Source organism: Cynocephalus volans, chromosome 2, assembly GCF_027409185.1.
Source record: "Cynocephalus volans isolate mCynVol1 chromosome 2, mCynVol1.pri, whole genome shotgun sequence".
Taxonomy (NCBI): Eukaryota; Metazoa; Chordata; class Mammalia; order Dermoptera; family Cynocephalidae; genus Cynocephalus; species Cynocephalus volans.
This window is the reverse complement of record NC_084461.1, coordinates 172,786,951-172,803,688: the sequence shown is the minus strand read 5'-3', so window position 1 is coordinate 172,803,688 and position 16,738 is coordinate 172,786,951. Positions and strand designations below refer to the sequence as shown.

At 44.0% G+C, this 16,738-nt stretch overlaps 1 protein-coding gene across 7 annotated transcripts in view; it reads left to right on the top strand.

Moving 5' to 3' along the window:
- The first annotated feature begins 5,723 nt into the window (after positions 1-5,723).
- The window catches only part of SLC39A14 (solute carrier family 39 member 14), a 46,220-nt gene continuing 35,205 nt past the window's right edge, over positions 5,724-16,738 (top strand). For 2 of the 7 annotated variants that reach the window (XM_063086444.1, XM_063086442.1), the window contains exons 1-2: positions 5,758-5,842; positions 15,756-15,880. The gene's annotated coding sequence lies outside the window, so the exon portion shown is untranslated. Of the gene's footprint in view, positions 5,843-14,934; positions 15,205-15,755; positions 15,881-16,738 lie in introns of all 7 variants that reach the window. The other 5 variants (XM_063086448.1, XM_063086447.1, XM_063086445.1 and 2 more) reach the window with 3 other exon arrangements.

Sequence of the window (16,738 nt, the reverse complement as noted above, 5' to 3'; positions counted from 1 at the left end):
GAGCCACGGGCCGGCCCTTTATGTGAGTTTCTTAGTAACTTTTCCTGTCTGGACTTACTTTATTTTTTAAAAAAAACGAGGAAAAGCTGGAGAACGAGAAGACAAGCCACAGCCTGGGAGAAAATATTTGCAAAACACGTATCTGATAAAGTAATGTTATCCAAAATATACAAAGAACTCTTAAAACTTAAGAATAAGAAAACTAACAACACAATTAAAAAATGGGCAACAGACCTGAACAGACACTTAACCAAAGGTGATGTACATATGGGAAATAGCACGTGAAAAGATGTCCAATGTTATATGTCCTCTGGGAACTGCAAATTAAAACAAGAGATATCTCTACACACCTGTTAGATTGGCCAGAATCCAAATACTGACAATGCCAAAGGCTGATGAGGATGTAGAGACACAGGAACTTTCATTCATTGGTAGTGGGACTGCAAAATGGTACAGCCACTTTGGAAGATAGTCTGGCAGCTAATTACAAAAGTAAACATTATCTTACCTAAGATGCAGTAGTTATGCTCCTTGGTGTTTGCCCAAAGAAGGCAAAAACTTGTGTGCACATAAAATCCTGCACATGGATGTTCATAGCAGCTTTCTTTATAACTGCCAAAAACTTGGAAGCAAGCAATATGCCCTTCAGTAGCTGAATGGATAAACTATCGTTCATCTGGACAGTAGAATATTATTCAGCTCTAAAGAGAAATGAGCTATGACTTCATGAAAAGACATGAAGGGAGCTGGCCAGTTAGCTCAGTTGATTAGAGTGCAGTGTTACAACACCAAGGTCAAGGGTTTGGATCTCCATACTGGCCAGCAACCAAAAAAAAAAGAAAAGAAAAGACATAGAGGAACTTAAATGTGTATTACTGTACTAAATGAAAGAAACCAACCTGAATCTGTATGATTCCAACATATGACATTGTGCAAAAGGCGAGACTATGGAGACAGTAAAAGGATCAGGAGTTGTGGAAAAAGGTGGACGAATAGGTGGAGTACAGAGGATTTTAGGGCAGTGAAACTATTCACTATGATACTGTAAGGGTGGATACATAATTATGAATTTTTAAAAACCCATAGAATGTACACCACCAAGAGTGAACCCTAACGTAAACCATAGATTTTGAGTGATAATGATATGTCAATGTAGGCTTGTTGGATGTAACAATGTGCCACTCTGGGTGGGATGCTGATAGTGGGGAAGGATGTGTGTATGTGAGGGCTGGGAGTATATGGGAAGTCTCTATACTTTCTGCTCAATTTTGCTGTGAACCTAAAACTCTAAAAAATAGAGCCTTTTTTAAAAATGAGGAAAACAGGGACACTTCTGGCAACATGGCAGACTGAGCTGACCATTCTGACAAAGAAATGGAAGGAGGGGAAGGAAAGAAGAGGGGGAGCGGGAGGGAGGGAGCAGGTCTAATATCCTGGTACGAGAAAGGGAAGCCAGAGTGGTAATAGTTTATGCCAGCACAGGCCCCAGGGGTATGGACAAAGTACAGGGGCAGGAGCCCTGAGGTTTTTTCTTTCAGGTAAGGACAAGAGATGCAGCCTCAGACCCTGTAAGGTGCAGGATTGCTAGAGTTAAGTCTGCTGGATGAGAGCTGGAACCTGGAAGGGGACTAGAAAATCCCTGCTATCCTAGAGTAGTGGCAAGGACAAACTTGCTATTTGATCGGGCATATGGACAGGGATTAAGAAGGTGTCCAGGAGAAATCTTCAAGCCTGGGCCATATACAGGTGTGTGTAGTCTTAGTTTTTATTACTGGCATGCTGAAAAATTAGCACAAGCTGAAAAATTAACATAAAGATTGGCCCGGACTGGTGAAAGCTCCAGAACCATGCAGGCACCAATACAGTAAATTGGATTGTAACAGAGAGAGGACCTATGGAAGAAAAGAGGAGAGAACAAGAAGGTCCATCATTTGTCTAAGAGAAATTCCTGAAGATTAAAATAGAATGGGTGACAGACAAAACGGAAGTTATAAAGACAGAATTTTCCAGAATTAAAGACATAAAAATTATGTAATTGAAGAAATTCATTTAGGGTAAAGAAAAGCAAATCCACTGCTAGATATACTGTAGTGAAACTATAGAACACCTGTTTATAGTGAAACTGTAGACAGAATCTTAAAAACAACCAGAAATAGATTGCTTACAAAGAAAGGAAGTCAAAACTACCAGCAGACTATTCATGAACCACAATACATGCCTTAAAACAAAAGGAATAACTTAAGAACCCAACTGTCAACTTGGAATTCTGTTCCCAGCATAATATTCATTCAAAGGTGAGGACAAAAATATTTTTAAAATAAAGATCTGAGCAGAAATGAATGAAATAAAGAGCAAAAAATAGAGAAAATCAATAAAGCCATAAGTTGGTTCTTTGAAAAAATTAACAAAACGGGCAAACCTTTAGCTAGACTGGCCAAGAAAAAAAGAAGACTCAGATTACTAAAATCAGGATTGAAAGAGGGGACATTACTACCAACCTTACAGGAAAAAAAAAAAAAAAAAAAAAGGAATGTAAGAATATTATGAACAATTCTATACCAACAAATTAGACAAGTTAGATAAAATGGGCAAATTCCTATAGATTACTTGATATGGAACTAAGTGTTATTTACAATTGTCTTTTTTGTCTGCTGAAACCATCAGATGATAACACAAATAATTAACAATTGTGGCTTCTAAAGATATTCTAACTCTTGGCTGAACGAGTGTGTGGTGTGCACGTGTCCTCTGACATGATTTGGGGTTGAACAGAATCTTCACATTCCCTCCAATCCTCTTGCATTTAAGCCAGGCCAAAACATAGAAAATTCATTTTTCCCCAAGAAACAATCAGAGAAATCTGGTCATTGATCCCTTGACAAGCTGTAAAAAAACTTATAGTCTCCCTTCAGCCAAACCCAGCTTGGTCTTGAGCTGGCCCAACAGCTGGGGAGTGGAAGAGGGGTCTTGGCCCCAACCTACTGATCAAGTTGCTTCCGTGTCAACACAAACTACCCCGCAGGGCTTTGATTTTCTCGGTCTCTAGCTCCACGCTATGCACAATCTCATATTTCTGGCTTCTTTCCCAAAGTTGTTCCACTCACCTGAGCTATGGGAAATCTGTCTACATATCTGTTGTCAGGTAGCTATGGTATCTTGTCAGAGGGAAATCGCAGCAACAAAAATGTCATTTTTGTGCTTAGTTCCCTTAAATATTGCCCAGCATTGAACTTGTAGTGAGCTGGGCCATTCATTCATCCAACAGATATTTATTGAGAATCTGTTATGTGCAAGGCAGATTTAAGGTCTAATAAGGTTAGAAATAGGAATGAAATAATTTTAAGGGAAACATGTAAGTACCATAAACCATATATGTTTTAATTTTGTGAATCACAACCCAATAATGGTCATGAAATCAATTTAGTGGCAATTTTTAAAAAATTGAACTATAATATATCAGTGCATTGCATGTACTAAGGACATTTTGTGAAATTTTTGTTTGCTGTATTGTTATTTATCCTGAAGTTGGCAGTGTTTAGTATTTTTTAGTATAGGTTAGTTACAGTCAGAGTTTGAAAGGGTAGATCAAATATACTCCAGAAGAATCAAGAAGCTTGCTGAAGGGAGGGGACTTTGAAAAATTAGAATTTTGACAAGTGGAAATGTAGTAAGAATAGGGAAAAAGGGCATATTAAGTGGAAAGAAGTGATTATGTGGACCCTAAACTGGCAGTGGGCAGGAGAGACTACTACTCAGTGACCAGGTGGAATTTAGTGAGGGTATACCTAAAAGAACTTTGTGTGCAGGTGGATACAGAGAATTAAGGCCTTTTGATTTTGTGCTGTGTTAATAATTAATTATATTCCCCTAATGGACACTGATAGCTTATCAGCTTTGGTTGACCAGGTGGACTTTGGCAGCTGTTCCCTTAGTCTGCTTGCAAACAAGTGAGAAGGCCGTGATAGGCCTGTGGTGGGTGTCTTCCTGCCCTGCCTCCCTGCTCTGCACTGTGAACAGACCCTCAGACAGGTGCCTTATTCTCCTGCGTGTCCTAGTGACACCTTTCCTGGAAAAGCCATGGGGTTGCTCTTGGACCTTGGTTTTAAGAAGACATGAACACTCCTTTGGGATATGTATTCACTGGTTTCATACTATTCAGAGCTCTGTGTGTTTGAAGCATGCTCGTTTCACTTTATCTCTGGGTGGGCTTCTCATTTCTTTTCCAGTGCTTCAAGGAAAGGCATGGCAGGGACTGGGTCATTTCTGACAGCCCATTGCAGGTGGGATTAGAGTCCCAAATGGGTGACACAGAGCCTGAAAAACACTGAGTTTAACCAAGAAACTTGCATATAAAGGGATAATACAAAGATGAAGGGGCTCTGAGGGAAATTCTGCAAGAGATATCGTTACTTTGAAATCACTTGGAGAGTAAATGAGAGAAATGTCACCACTCCACCCTTACCCACTAGGGCACTGTAATTACAGGGTGAGGATAACTGAATTTTAGAAAAACCCAGGGCCCAGTTAGTCTCTTCAAGAGTGACATGAAGAATCTGGTCTGCTCAGCCCTAGCCTCAGCGGTTTCTTTCTCTCTATCCAGCCCTGAAGGGTAAGCTGCCGTTGACCACCGGATCCTTCCTGCCACCTGCTGCAGGGGTTGTCTGCTTTCCTTTCCTCCTTCGCACAGCCATCATGGGGGTGCTCTTCCCAAGACTTGCATGGAGTGGGATGTTGTCCCCTTTCGCAACACTAATTCAGAGACAGCTAGTGCCGGCTGGGCAAGGTCGTGCTAGAACAGGAGCGTGGGTAAATTGGCTACAGTTCTGCTAGAAAGCCCTTCCGTTGGGCCCCCTAGACCCAGGTGGCAGCTGGTGTAACTGTAGAGGAAGTAATCCTAATGTCCAGCAGAACAGAACAATGGAAGTTTAATGGATGGTTTATTTTCTCAAGAAATTTGCATATCCAAGCCCTGATATCCATCTCAGTAGGCATAACCCAGATCGAAAGAGACTCGAGGACAGCCTCACAAAACTTAACATTTTTCCTAGCTTTGGGTTAACAGGCATGGGTTGTTTTTTTTGTTTTGTTTTTGGCGGCTGGCCAGTAAAGGGATCCAAACCCTTGACTTTGGCGTTATAACACCGCGCTTTAACCAGCTGAGCAACTGGCCAGCCCCAACAGACATGGCTCTTTAGGAGTGTAATTATCGTGGGGAAGTGGCGCGATATCTAGTTTGAAGAGTGAATCTAATATCAGGAAATTTCGGTTCTTTTGGCTGGTGGAAATATTCAGAAGAAACATCGTCTATGGGGGGTGACCCTTCTAATTTCAGGATTCGAGAGGAAAGAAAGAAGCTTTTTAGACTAATCGGAAGTGAGTGGCACTCTCAGTCCCAGGATTGTAGGGATGGAGATCAGGTTGTGAAAGATTCCTGTAAGTGGGGAAAGGGACGACTGGGGGGTTTCCAGAAGAAGGAGGAGCCGGTGGGCCTCCGTGAGTCAAGACTGGAACTCGCGGAAGAGCTGGCAGCTGAGGCCGAGCTCGCTCGCCTCGGAGCCCTGGCCGCGAGCGCCTGCTGGCGCTGTCCCCGGCCGCGCGCTGGCTCCCGCAGCTCGGCGGGGCGGCCCACGTGGCAGCCGGGGGAGGGGGCGGGGGGCGGGGCGCGCGGCTGACGCGGCGGCTTATATAGCCGGGCATGCGCACCGCGCCGGGCTGGACGCAGGGAAGGGGCTCGGCGCGCGCTGCTCGCGGGACCGACGGACTGCGCTGCTCCCCGCCGCCCGCCGCCTCCGGCCTGGCGCTGAGGCCGCGCGGCGCCTGGTGCTGTGCTCGAGAGCTGCAGGTGAGGGCTCTGGGCGGGCGGCGGGGCCGCGCGGGACGCGGGATGGGCAGGCCAGGGGGCACCGGGTGGGGGCGGGGGACCCGCTGTGCGGAGGACCGGGAGCTGGGCTGCGGTTCCGAAGCCTCGGGCGAAACCGGGGAGCCTCCCGGGCACGGACGCCTGCGAGGAGGCGGCACCTGCCTCTGCTGCCACGATGGCGAGGGGGAAGGTCACAGCCGCGGTCCCTTGGGCTGGAGAGCGCGGGATGTGTGAGTCAGACAAGGGTGCTCAGAGCGTGAAGAGGCGCACGGAGAGGCGGAGACTAGGCTTCCTGCGCCGGTGGCACGGGGCACAGAAGCAGTAGGGAGTAGATGGCAGATCGATGCGCGGCCCCAATGGGGCGTTTGTGTCTGGACTTTGCTTTCCAGGAGTTGTGTCCCCATCTCCTCGCCAGACCAGCTCCCGGCTGAAGGTAAATGCCCCACATCCTCCGGCTGACCGGTAGCTGCAGCCTCAGAATGACAAAGGACACACTGAGCTCAACTCCAACGTGGCTTACCCGCGAGGATGGTTTTTTGGCTATTTTTGGTCCGTACTGACCAAGTTAGGTGCTCTGGTTCAGGCTGCCCCCTCTTGGTGGATTAGGGCAGCGGGACATAGTAGCCATCCAAGCAGTGTCACCTTGTGATGCCGAGGTCCAGTTAAGCCAGGAACGTTTCCTCAACTCAGGGTTGTGGGTTCAGTTTTGAGGATCTAGTGGCTGCCTGGGCCTGTGTTCCCAAAAGAGTGATTTCTCCAAACAGTTAAATGGCGTGCGTGTCCAAGAGGACTCGGAGCATGATCTGGTGAGGGGCTGAGTGCTTTCCTGTGGCCTAAATGGTAGGGTGGTGGCAGGAGCAGCTTGGACCTGGCTCTTCTTCTTGGAGCAACTCTGGCTTTGGATTTGTATCTTTAGTCGTTCTTACCCCTGATCCCCAGGCCATTGGGATAGGCATGTTGCTGCTGGGCAGTGGTGATCTTAGAATGTCGGGGGGACTGGCCTCTGTCCCCTCTTGGCTCCTAAGTTGCTTAGTGACCTTGAGAAGGGGTCAGGTCAGAATAATCTCGTATTGACGGTATATACAATTCTGTAATCCTTACCTCTTAAAACGCAAGCCCCCCAAACAGGAACTTTCCTTCTTGATGAAGCAAGAGAAGGGATGTACAGAATCGTGACTTTTAGTAGCTGGCACCTAGAAGCCACTTAGTCCATCTCCTGTAGCAGGCTCAGAGGGGTAGCTGTTCATCAGCTGCGTGGTAGTTGGGAGATAAACCGGTGGATGGTGCGGTTGACTAATGGGCGCCAAACAGGAAGGGGGGAGACCCTGTGTACTGTCGAAGGACCAGGCCAGAAGGCTTCTTCCTGCTTGTTCTAGCTTTTGTTATTCACCTGGCCTCTGGGAACTTGGAGAGGGCAGGGCCGAGGGAGAGATAAGAACCAGTATTGAGACAGTGCAGCCAGTCAGTACAGAGTCGAAGGGGATGGGTGGGTGCGTTTCGTTATGGGCCTTGTCATTTAAGCAAGAAGAAGAGTATGAATTGTGGGCTCTATGAGGTACAGAGCTCTGTGACTGCCAAAGCACATAAGTACAGCCTCTGGTCTATGCCGGCTGCTGTGGCAGGTGCACGCAGAAGGCCCGGCTCCTGCCCTTCGAGCTCAGACTCTTGTTGGCGAGAAACAGCATCCTTAGATGAAGAATGAGGTGGTAACATTGCTGTGTACAGTTAAGTTCAGAGAAGGGAGTGCTTTAGTAGAGATGATGTACTGTAGCAGAATTCAGGGCTTTTGAGCTAGAAGTGTCTGTTCAAATCCTGGCCCATCACTCTCCAGCAGTGAGAAATTTCCTAACCTCTGTGGGTCTGTTCTTACTGCCTTGTGGGATGTTGTGATTGTGCCTGGAACATAGTGAAGGGCTCCTTGTCATCGTCATCATCATCTTTGTGGGATGAAATGGATTAATTAGGGGTCCTGGTAGCTGATACGTACGTCGTAGGAATGGTGTGAGCCCAGTCAAGGTAGATTCATCTCCTTTATAGCAACATGGATGAAATTTCCCTGCTCTTCTGAGTAGGCTGCTTTTCTGTGGCCTGCGGGGGATGGTCCCACAGATTCACTGGGCAATCTTGGGGAAAAGAGCTTTTTTTCACCTTTATTTTGGGTAGCTACTGTGATTTATTCCTCTGTAGCCAGAAAACACCTTTGCCTGTGTGTGCGTGCGCAGATGTGTGTGGTACATATCAGTCATGGGACTTGTTTTCAAACCCTTCCCACCTTCTTCCTCTTTCTTTACCTGCTCACACCCCACACTCTTCCAGGAGGAACCCTAATCCGTTGTCCAATATTTATGGCATCTTGGGGTCCAAGTAGTCATGCTGCAAATGGATTGTATGTGCCTAGGCATCAGGACCTGCCAGAATAATAGCCTCTTCACATTTGACTCCTGGAGAAAGTAGCAGTTAGCCATTTTTGCAGAACCACAGAATGATAGGATATTCACTGGAGGGACTTTGGCAATCTTCAAGTCTAGCCCCTTAGTTTTACAGTGAAAGAAACTGGATCCAGAGAGGTTAACTGGTGTTCCAAAGTCACATTGCTTGCTAGTGGTCAAGAGACTTGACTATTTTTATTGCTAAATGTGATGAGGAAATTGTTGATGGTCCGAGTCTTTTCCTTTGTCCCTATGCTTATTGGGGGCTAGAGAGGTGGTCTTTACCTCTGTGATAGAAGTTTCTCCTGGAGCAGTCTTCTATTTATTTCTCTTTTCAGACTCCGTGGAGACATAGGAGGTGGGGAGTGGGTGAGAAAGCAGCCTGTTGCTGGGGCCCCCTCCAGGACCCGGTAGATGTCTGCAGTGGGACTTCTGTGACCTCGAGGCTGGCGGGCTGTCAGAATGCCAGGAGATAAGGAGTCCAGAGTCTGCTAACTTGGGACTGCTGCCAGCTCGGGCTTCAGGTCCTCCCAAGGGGCAGCAGGACAGCCTCATCACAATGTCTCTGAGCCCCGTCTGCCTTGTCCCCTCCCTTACTTGGGCCATCAAGCCTCCCAGAGAGTGTCTCTGGTTGGGCCCAGCTAAGATTGGGAGGCAGAGCTCCCTGCTGGGCCCTCCAACCTGCACAAGGACAGGAGGCCACAGGAGGCCGGGCAGCCACAGAATCAGCCTGGCATGCCCAGCCGTGGGAAACCAAATTCCCTGCCTTGGCAACCTGAGATCTGACTGTTCTCAGGCCTCCTGACCTTCTTTCTCCAGCAGCAGGCTCAGGAGAATCCTGGGGTTTGGTGGAATGAGAAGGTGACTCCTAAATGTATTATTGAGTCCCTAGTGGCTCTCCTAGTCAGTGCACTCAGTATTAGATAATAAAAAACATCAGTTAAAGGTTGGGAATTTAAAAAATACATGTTTTAAATAATTTATTTTGTCTTAAAAAATGTGTATGTATTTTTATGCACTAAAACTTTGGTTTAGGATCAAGGCCTTTTCTTTGAATCTGTAGATCCCCTAAGTAGACTTGCAAATTGTTTGTATATAAAAATCACACTTAAATAGATCACCTCTGATTTCCTGTTGCCTTTATTTTATCAAATGTTTTTCATTAGTCTTTGGCTCTATATTTATACAGTTCAAAAATCAAACAGTAAAAGACAAAACAAAGCCCTGTCTCTACCCCCCTGGCTTTAGTAAGTGCCACAAGGTAGCATTTAAGACGTCGTTCAGCTCCTTGCTTTTCTTACCTAGCAACTGTATTAAGGAACTTCAGAAAGTTTGTGGAATTGTAGAATTAAAAGATAATTCAAATCTTTTTATGAACTTTTTCAAGTACCCTCATATTAGATCTTTTCATATTGGCATATAGCATGCTTTTAGCATTCTTTTATCATAGTTGTGTATTCCGTAATATGGAAGTACCTTCATTTTTTTTAACCAACACATATCACCCCCTCACACCCCCACAACTACCACCTTGGGTTGCTTTCAGTATTTTCCCGTCATTGTTACATTCAATCCTGCAAGGAATAACTTTGTACAAATGGCATTTCCCACATGGGTATTACTACAGAATAACCTCTGTAGGGCTGGCTGGTTAGCTCGGTTGATTAGAGCGTGGTGCCAGTAACACCAGGGTCCAGGTTTCAATCCCTGTACTGCCCAGCAACCCCCCCCCCCAACAAAAAAGAAAATAGAGTAAATTCTGTGTAGTGAGATTGTTGGGTAAAAGATTAAATACACCTGTTAATTAGCATTTATTTAAAAAAAAATTAAAAACTTAATAGACATTTGCAAACCAGTCTGCGTTTAGAATCGTACTTCTTTTATGCACACACCTAATTTTATTGTAATTATTTTTACCATTTGTAACAAGGCTTTCTAGATTAGTAGTTTTCATACTTTTTGATCTTAGGACCCCTTAATATTGTTTTTGTTTATGTGGATATATAAATATTTATTGTATTAAAAATCAAAACTGAGAAATTTAAGAAGTTATTTATTTAAAACAAAAAAATAAGGCCAATACATGTTAACATTATAAAAGCATATTTTATTTAAAAAGCTATGTTTTCCAAAATAAAAGAAGTTATCTAAAGAATGGCATTGTTTTTATACATACTTTTGCAAATCTACAGGATTTCAGAATAACGGTTTTTTGGATGATCATGAGATAACAGAGATTATAGTAGATCTAACTTAAATTTACTGGCAAGAACTTAGATAAAAGTCCTGAGAACAAACTGAGTTAATCTCTGAAAACATATATTTATACCCTAAACTTCTACCTTAGAAATTTCTATAAAATTCAGGACTGCACAGGCACACATTCATCACACTTCATATAGCCTCTGAAAAATGAGAGTGCAAAAGCTTTCAATGTCTTAATATTATAATAAAAATAATTCTTACCTCAGGGACCCCAGATATCATCTAAGACTGTAATTTCAGAATTGCTGTTCTAGATCACTTTAATTTTCATAGAGATCAGAACCTTTTCTGCATTCATATCTCAGTTGCTATTTAGATAAACCATAATCATGGAACAAATAGAACTACTGTAAAGAGGTTTAGAATAAGCACAGCTGACTCTTGGCAAGTGAATCCTCAGTGAGGCCTGGAGGGGCTTGGTCAGCCCAGTGGAGGTTGGCTAAGTGAGATTCTCCTCCATGAAGACAGGCAAAATACTGTCTCCATTCCGAGGATGCTTGTAAAGTGTGTGTGGAGAAGAGCTGAGTCTGTGTGGAAGGTCTTGTGGCATTTGTTGAGCTCCCGTGAGTGAAACAGACGAGGTACTAAGGGGCCAGAGGAAGGATTGGGGCAGGAATGGTCAGGAAAGCTTCCTGGAGATGGAATTGAGCCAAGTTTTGAAAGCTAGAAAGAAGGGACAGAGAGTGGAGTCCTGGTGAACAGGGATGGTCAGCATAGTCACTTTGAAGGGTTGTGTTAAGGCAACTGGAAAGGAGGGTGTTCTATGCTTCTGGGGGCTCCAGAAGGAGGCAGAAGGTTTCAGCGAGCAGACGGGTGCAGAGGACATGGACTTGCGGCCGTGGAGTTGCTCCAGGAGAGCAGGCTAGGCTCGTAGGCTGGACCCCAAGACCGAGGGCTGCCGATACAGCAGTAAGTTTTTTATATGGAAACGTCTCAGAGTGATTGGAGAAGATTGGTGTCTTAGACCCCAGAGCCCTTCAAAAATTTTGCTCTTCCCTTTATCAGCGACTGTGGCCTATATTCCACAGAATCCCCCAGGCAATTTTTTGCTACTTTTGTAAACTGCATTTTCTTCTGATTATCAAAAAGAATGCATGTTATTGTAAAGAAATGGGGAGGGGAGGGGAGGACATCTGCAATCCCACTGCCCTGAGACAGTTGCTGTGAATATATTGGCATATTTTCTTAGAGCCATTTTTGTTTGTTTGTTTGTGGTATTTTGGGTTTTTTTTTTTTTTTCCTTGCATGATACAATGGGGATCTATTCCTCTCTTACTTTGGCATCAAGATTTCTCCCTAAGCATTTAGTCTTTCTTCTGGCTATGTCATAATTTACTCAGCCATTTCCTTTTATTTTAGACATTTTATTTTGAACTAATTTTAGATGTACAGGAGAGTTGTAAAAATACAGCAAAGAGTTCCTGTATGTTCCTCACACCGTAGGAACAGTTATCAAGAGCAAGAAATCAACATGGGTGCAATATTATTAACTACACTGCAGGCCTTATTTAAATGTCACCAATATTTTCACTAATGTCCTTTTTCTGTCCCAGCATCTGATCTATGATCTCACATTGCATTTAGTTGTTATTTCTCCTTAGTCTCTTCCCATCTGTAACAGTTCCTCCATCCTTCTTGTTAGAGTGAGGCCATACATTTTGGGCAAGAACACACAAAAATGGTGTTGCGTCCGTTTCAGAGCCTCATACGGAGGAATTCGTCCCATCAGTGTGTCATGTTACTGGTGATGCGTCCTTGAATCATGTGTTGAGTTGGTGTCTGCTGCATTTCCACACCGGAAAGTTAGTATCTTTCTATCCCCTAGGTAATTTCAGGAGATACTTTGTGACTATGCAAATCCTGTTTCTCGTACTTTCATCCCCTAATTTTAGCACCCATCTGTGGATCTTGCCTGCATAAGGATTACCATAGTGTTTGCCTAGTGATTCTCTATTTCCCTCTTTTCCTTTTACATTTAACATTTACTTGTTGGAATTATGTTGTAAGGATGAGCTGGCCCTTCCCCATTTATTTATGTGTTTGGTTATACCAGATTTTATTCTGTGGGTTAAAATCTAACACTGTCATTAATTGTTTCAGCTTTGGCTATTTTAGGAGCTCCTTCAACTGATTCCCTCTGTTCTTCTGGTAAACTCCTATCTTTTTTTGATCATTTCCTTAATTTATGGTACCACAAGATATTCCAGGCTCATCTTGTAACTTTCCTGCCCCAGCCCAGGAATCAACCACTTTTCCAAGGAACCCCTGGTTCTCTTTATTGGAGAATGGTGTTTAGAAACCAAGATCTGGTTGCAGGGTGTGCTCACTGCTATGGGCTATCATTCTTTCTAGGCCCTCTTAGCAGACAAAGCTAGGAAATCTAAGCCATGCACACACACACATCTATATTTCAGTATCTTTCTGTATATATATATTTTTAAACATGAGTTTAAACCAATACCTCTTATTCCAATCTACCACCACAAGATTCATTATATTTTAGTTTTTCCCTTTTCATATTTATAACTTCTTTCTCCAACAGTAAAACCCTCTCAATCATTCTCTTAATTGGGTTGTAGGCTATTTTTTAACTGTTTTGCTGCTGTTGTTATGGCACTGATCTGCATAAATTTCCATGTGTGGACTGTAGATTTATTTGACTCAGTTCAACTTTTAGGTGATAACAGTGGAGGCAGAGGTGCATCCCTGATTAACGTGTGATCGATTCTATACCCAGGTCTTCACTGGGGCATACTGGACGCTCGATCAGTGTCTTACCTTCTGAGTCACCGTCTGAGATCTTCACCCGCATGATTACACTCGCCTTCTCTATGGTTTGCTACTTTCCTGCCAATTCCATCTGTCTTACACAATATTCCCCTTCAGTTCCTAGTTTCAGAATTCTTTGTGAGATGAGAACATCCTGTACCCTAATGTTAGAAGCTAACAAGTCTGCCTTGTCTAAGGTCAGAAACAACCACCACTCATTTCCACAATACCTGCTGCTCTTGGTAGGTAATTTACATTGTCAGTAGAATGGGTTAATGGGAAGTAAATGGAATAGGAAGGAGCGCAGAGACCTGGCACAGCCTGGCTCTGCACCTGTGACCACAGTTTGCCACTTCACTGCTTCAGGGACTGGAGGTCTGCCTGTCTGTAAGAGCAGGTTCGTATGACACACTGAGTGAATTAAAACAACACCCATTCGTCATTTCACAGTTCTTTAGGTCAGAAGTCTGGGTGTTGCCTGCCTGGCTTCTTTGCTGAAGGTTTCTGCCACAAGGCTAAAAGCAAGGTGTCAGCTGGGGTTCTCATCTGGAGTTGGGGGTTCTCTGCCAAGCTCACATGGTTGTGACAGAATTTGGCTCCTTGTGGCTGTAGGACTCACCCTCCATCCCTTTTTTCTTGTCTAGCTGCCAGCCAGGGGCTGCTCTTGGTTGCTACAGGCCCCCCTCCATGTCCTTGCCATGTGGCCGCCTCCATCTCCAAAGCTGTCCACACAGCCTCTCTCCCACGCTGAATCCTCCTAATGCTTCAAATCTCTTGCCAGGAGGAGCCTGTCCCTTTTAAGCGCTCATCTGATTAGTTCTGGCCTGGGCAGGATAACTTCCCTATCTTAAGGTCAACTGATTTGGTCCACTGATATCTGCAAAATCCCTTTTGCCAGATAAAGTAACGTAATCATAGGAGTGATGGCTCATATTTATCATCCGTGTTCCCTCCAACAGCTCTAGGGAAGAATCTTTCTTTTCCTTTTTCCAGCTCCTCCTGGTTCCTGGCACCCCTTGGCTCGTGGCAGCATCACTCCAATCTCTGCCTGTGTCTTCACATGGCCTTCCCCTCTGTGTGTCTGCATGTCCAAGCCTTCCTTATACAGACATGGGTCATTGCAGTTAGGACCCATCCTAAGTCCAGGAGGATTTCATCTTGAGATCCTTAGCTGATTTTGTCTGCAAAGAACCTATCTCCAAATAAGTTCATGTTCTGAGATTCCAGGTGGTCATGAATTTTGGGGATACTATTCAGCCCACTATACTCAAGATGGGGGAAAATGTCCTTTGTGAACTCTGGTTCACAGAACAGTGAAAGAAAAAGATTTATTTTTATTTATTTATATTTTTAAAAAAGATTTTGGCAGTTGGCTGGTATGGGGATCCAAACCCTTGACCATGGTGTTATCAGTACCATGCTCTCCTGATTGAGCTAACTGGACAGCCTAATTTTTATTTTTTGATCTATCTATCTATTAATCTGTTTATTCAAATGGCTGACTGGTCAGGGGAACTGAAACCTTGACCTTGGAAGTGAACCCTTGATCTTGACCTTGGTGTTACAAGGTTAACTGAGCTAACTGCCACCCCCCCCCCTTTTTATTTTTAGACCTAAGACAGAAAGCAGGCCTGGATGCTGTTGAGGCCAGGGCCCAGCCTGAGGCTGCCTGCTCCTGTGTTGACAGAGATCTGAAAACCAAGTGGATATAAAGCTGGCTTCAGAGGCCCCACGTTCTTGGGATCCAGACACTTTGTGGTACAAGCAACTTGCCTCTGTACGAAGAGCTCTTGTTGAGTGTGACATTGTCCTTGCAGGATGGGCAGGGCAGAGATGGTGGTACCCATCTGATGCAGAGGGAAAACAGTTCAAAGAGTTCAGGTAAATCATAGAATGTGGTAGCTGGAAAGGATGTCATTATCTGGTCCTGAAATGTTAGGCCAGTGCCCTGGACCAGAGATTGATCCGTCAGAACTAGATGTGCAGATGCCTGGGTCTCACCCAGAAAGCTCTGATTCAGAGGAACCGAGGTGAGGCCCTAGGGACCCAGGCACAGATGGAGGCCAGCCCAGAGTAGGTTAGGACTAGAATCTACCTCCAAGTGAAGATCTTTAAAAAGGGGGAAAAAGCCCAGTCTTTGGTCAGCATTAAGCCTTTCCCATTTCTTAAATGGACTCTGTCTAAAATTAACTTTCAGGCTGGCTGGTTAGCTCAGTTGGTAACAGCACAGCCTTATAACACCAAAATCACTGGTTCAGATCCCTGTACTGCCAGCCGTCAAAAAAAAAACAACACCGACAACAACCCAACAACAATAAAATAAACTTTCTTCTTAAGGTAACATATGTTCATTATAGGTGAATAAAAAGAAGATAGCAGAAGTTACCATTAGATTGCTTGGAATTTTTCACTTTTTTTTTTTTTTTTGGCAGCTGGCTGGTATGGGGACTGAACCTTTCACATTGGTGTTATCAGCACTGTGCTCTCCCAAGTGAGCTAACCGGCCAGCACCGATTTTTCACTGTTATGAGCATTGCAAGAACGTCAGCTCCATGAGGTTAGGGGTTTTTGTCTGTTTTGTTCATTGCTGCATTCCTTGTGCCTGGAACAGTTGGCACTTGATAAATATTTGTTGTTTGATAAACTCTTTAGAGCTAAGTATTTACCCCATTCAAGATAATTTCCATAGGATGAATTTCCAAAGTGTGAAGTATTGGGGTCTGACAAGATGATTTAAAATGTTTATCTGCCCTGTACCCAGTCAGCCACCAAAAAATAAAAATTAAAAAATTAAATGTTTACCTGAAAGAAAAAGTGTATAGAAACAGCCAAGAACAATTTAAAAAAGAAAAGGTCGCAAAATTGGACTTACTTTACCAGAAAAAAAATAATCTTAAAGAAAAAATAAAATGTGACATTGACGGAGCAGAAGAGAAATGTCCAGAGACCTCAATATGTGCAGGAATTTAGCTAACAGTAAAGACACTGTTTCTTACTAATCGTAGTGGGTTTTTCAGCAAGTTCTTCTCCCACTCTTAGCCTCAGTGTCCCCATCTGTAAAATTGGATGATGCCATATTTCCTCAATTTTAAGATGCTTTTTTGTTGTTGTTTTAATGTTTCTGCAATAGGGAGGTGGCTCATTGGTGTGTACATTTAATATAGTTTTTTTTTTCCTACTCTGAAAAGCTGTCATTGATGATACTACTTATAATGAGGGAAGTACTATAGACTCTTTCTTAATAAGGTTATTGAGAAGATTAAGTGAAATAATGCAAACAAATTGCTTAGCAAAGTGCCCAGCAGACAACAACAATTCCCAGCAGTTGTTTATTTTGGCAGCTGGCCAGGACCCAGTATGGGGATCTGAACCCATGCCCTTGGTGTTACAAGGCTGCATTCCAACCAACTGAGCT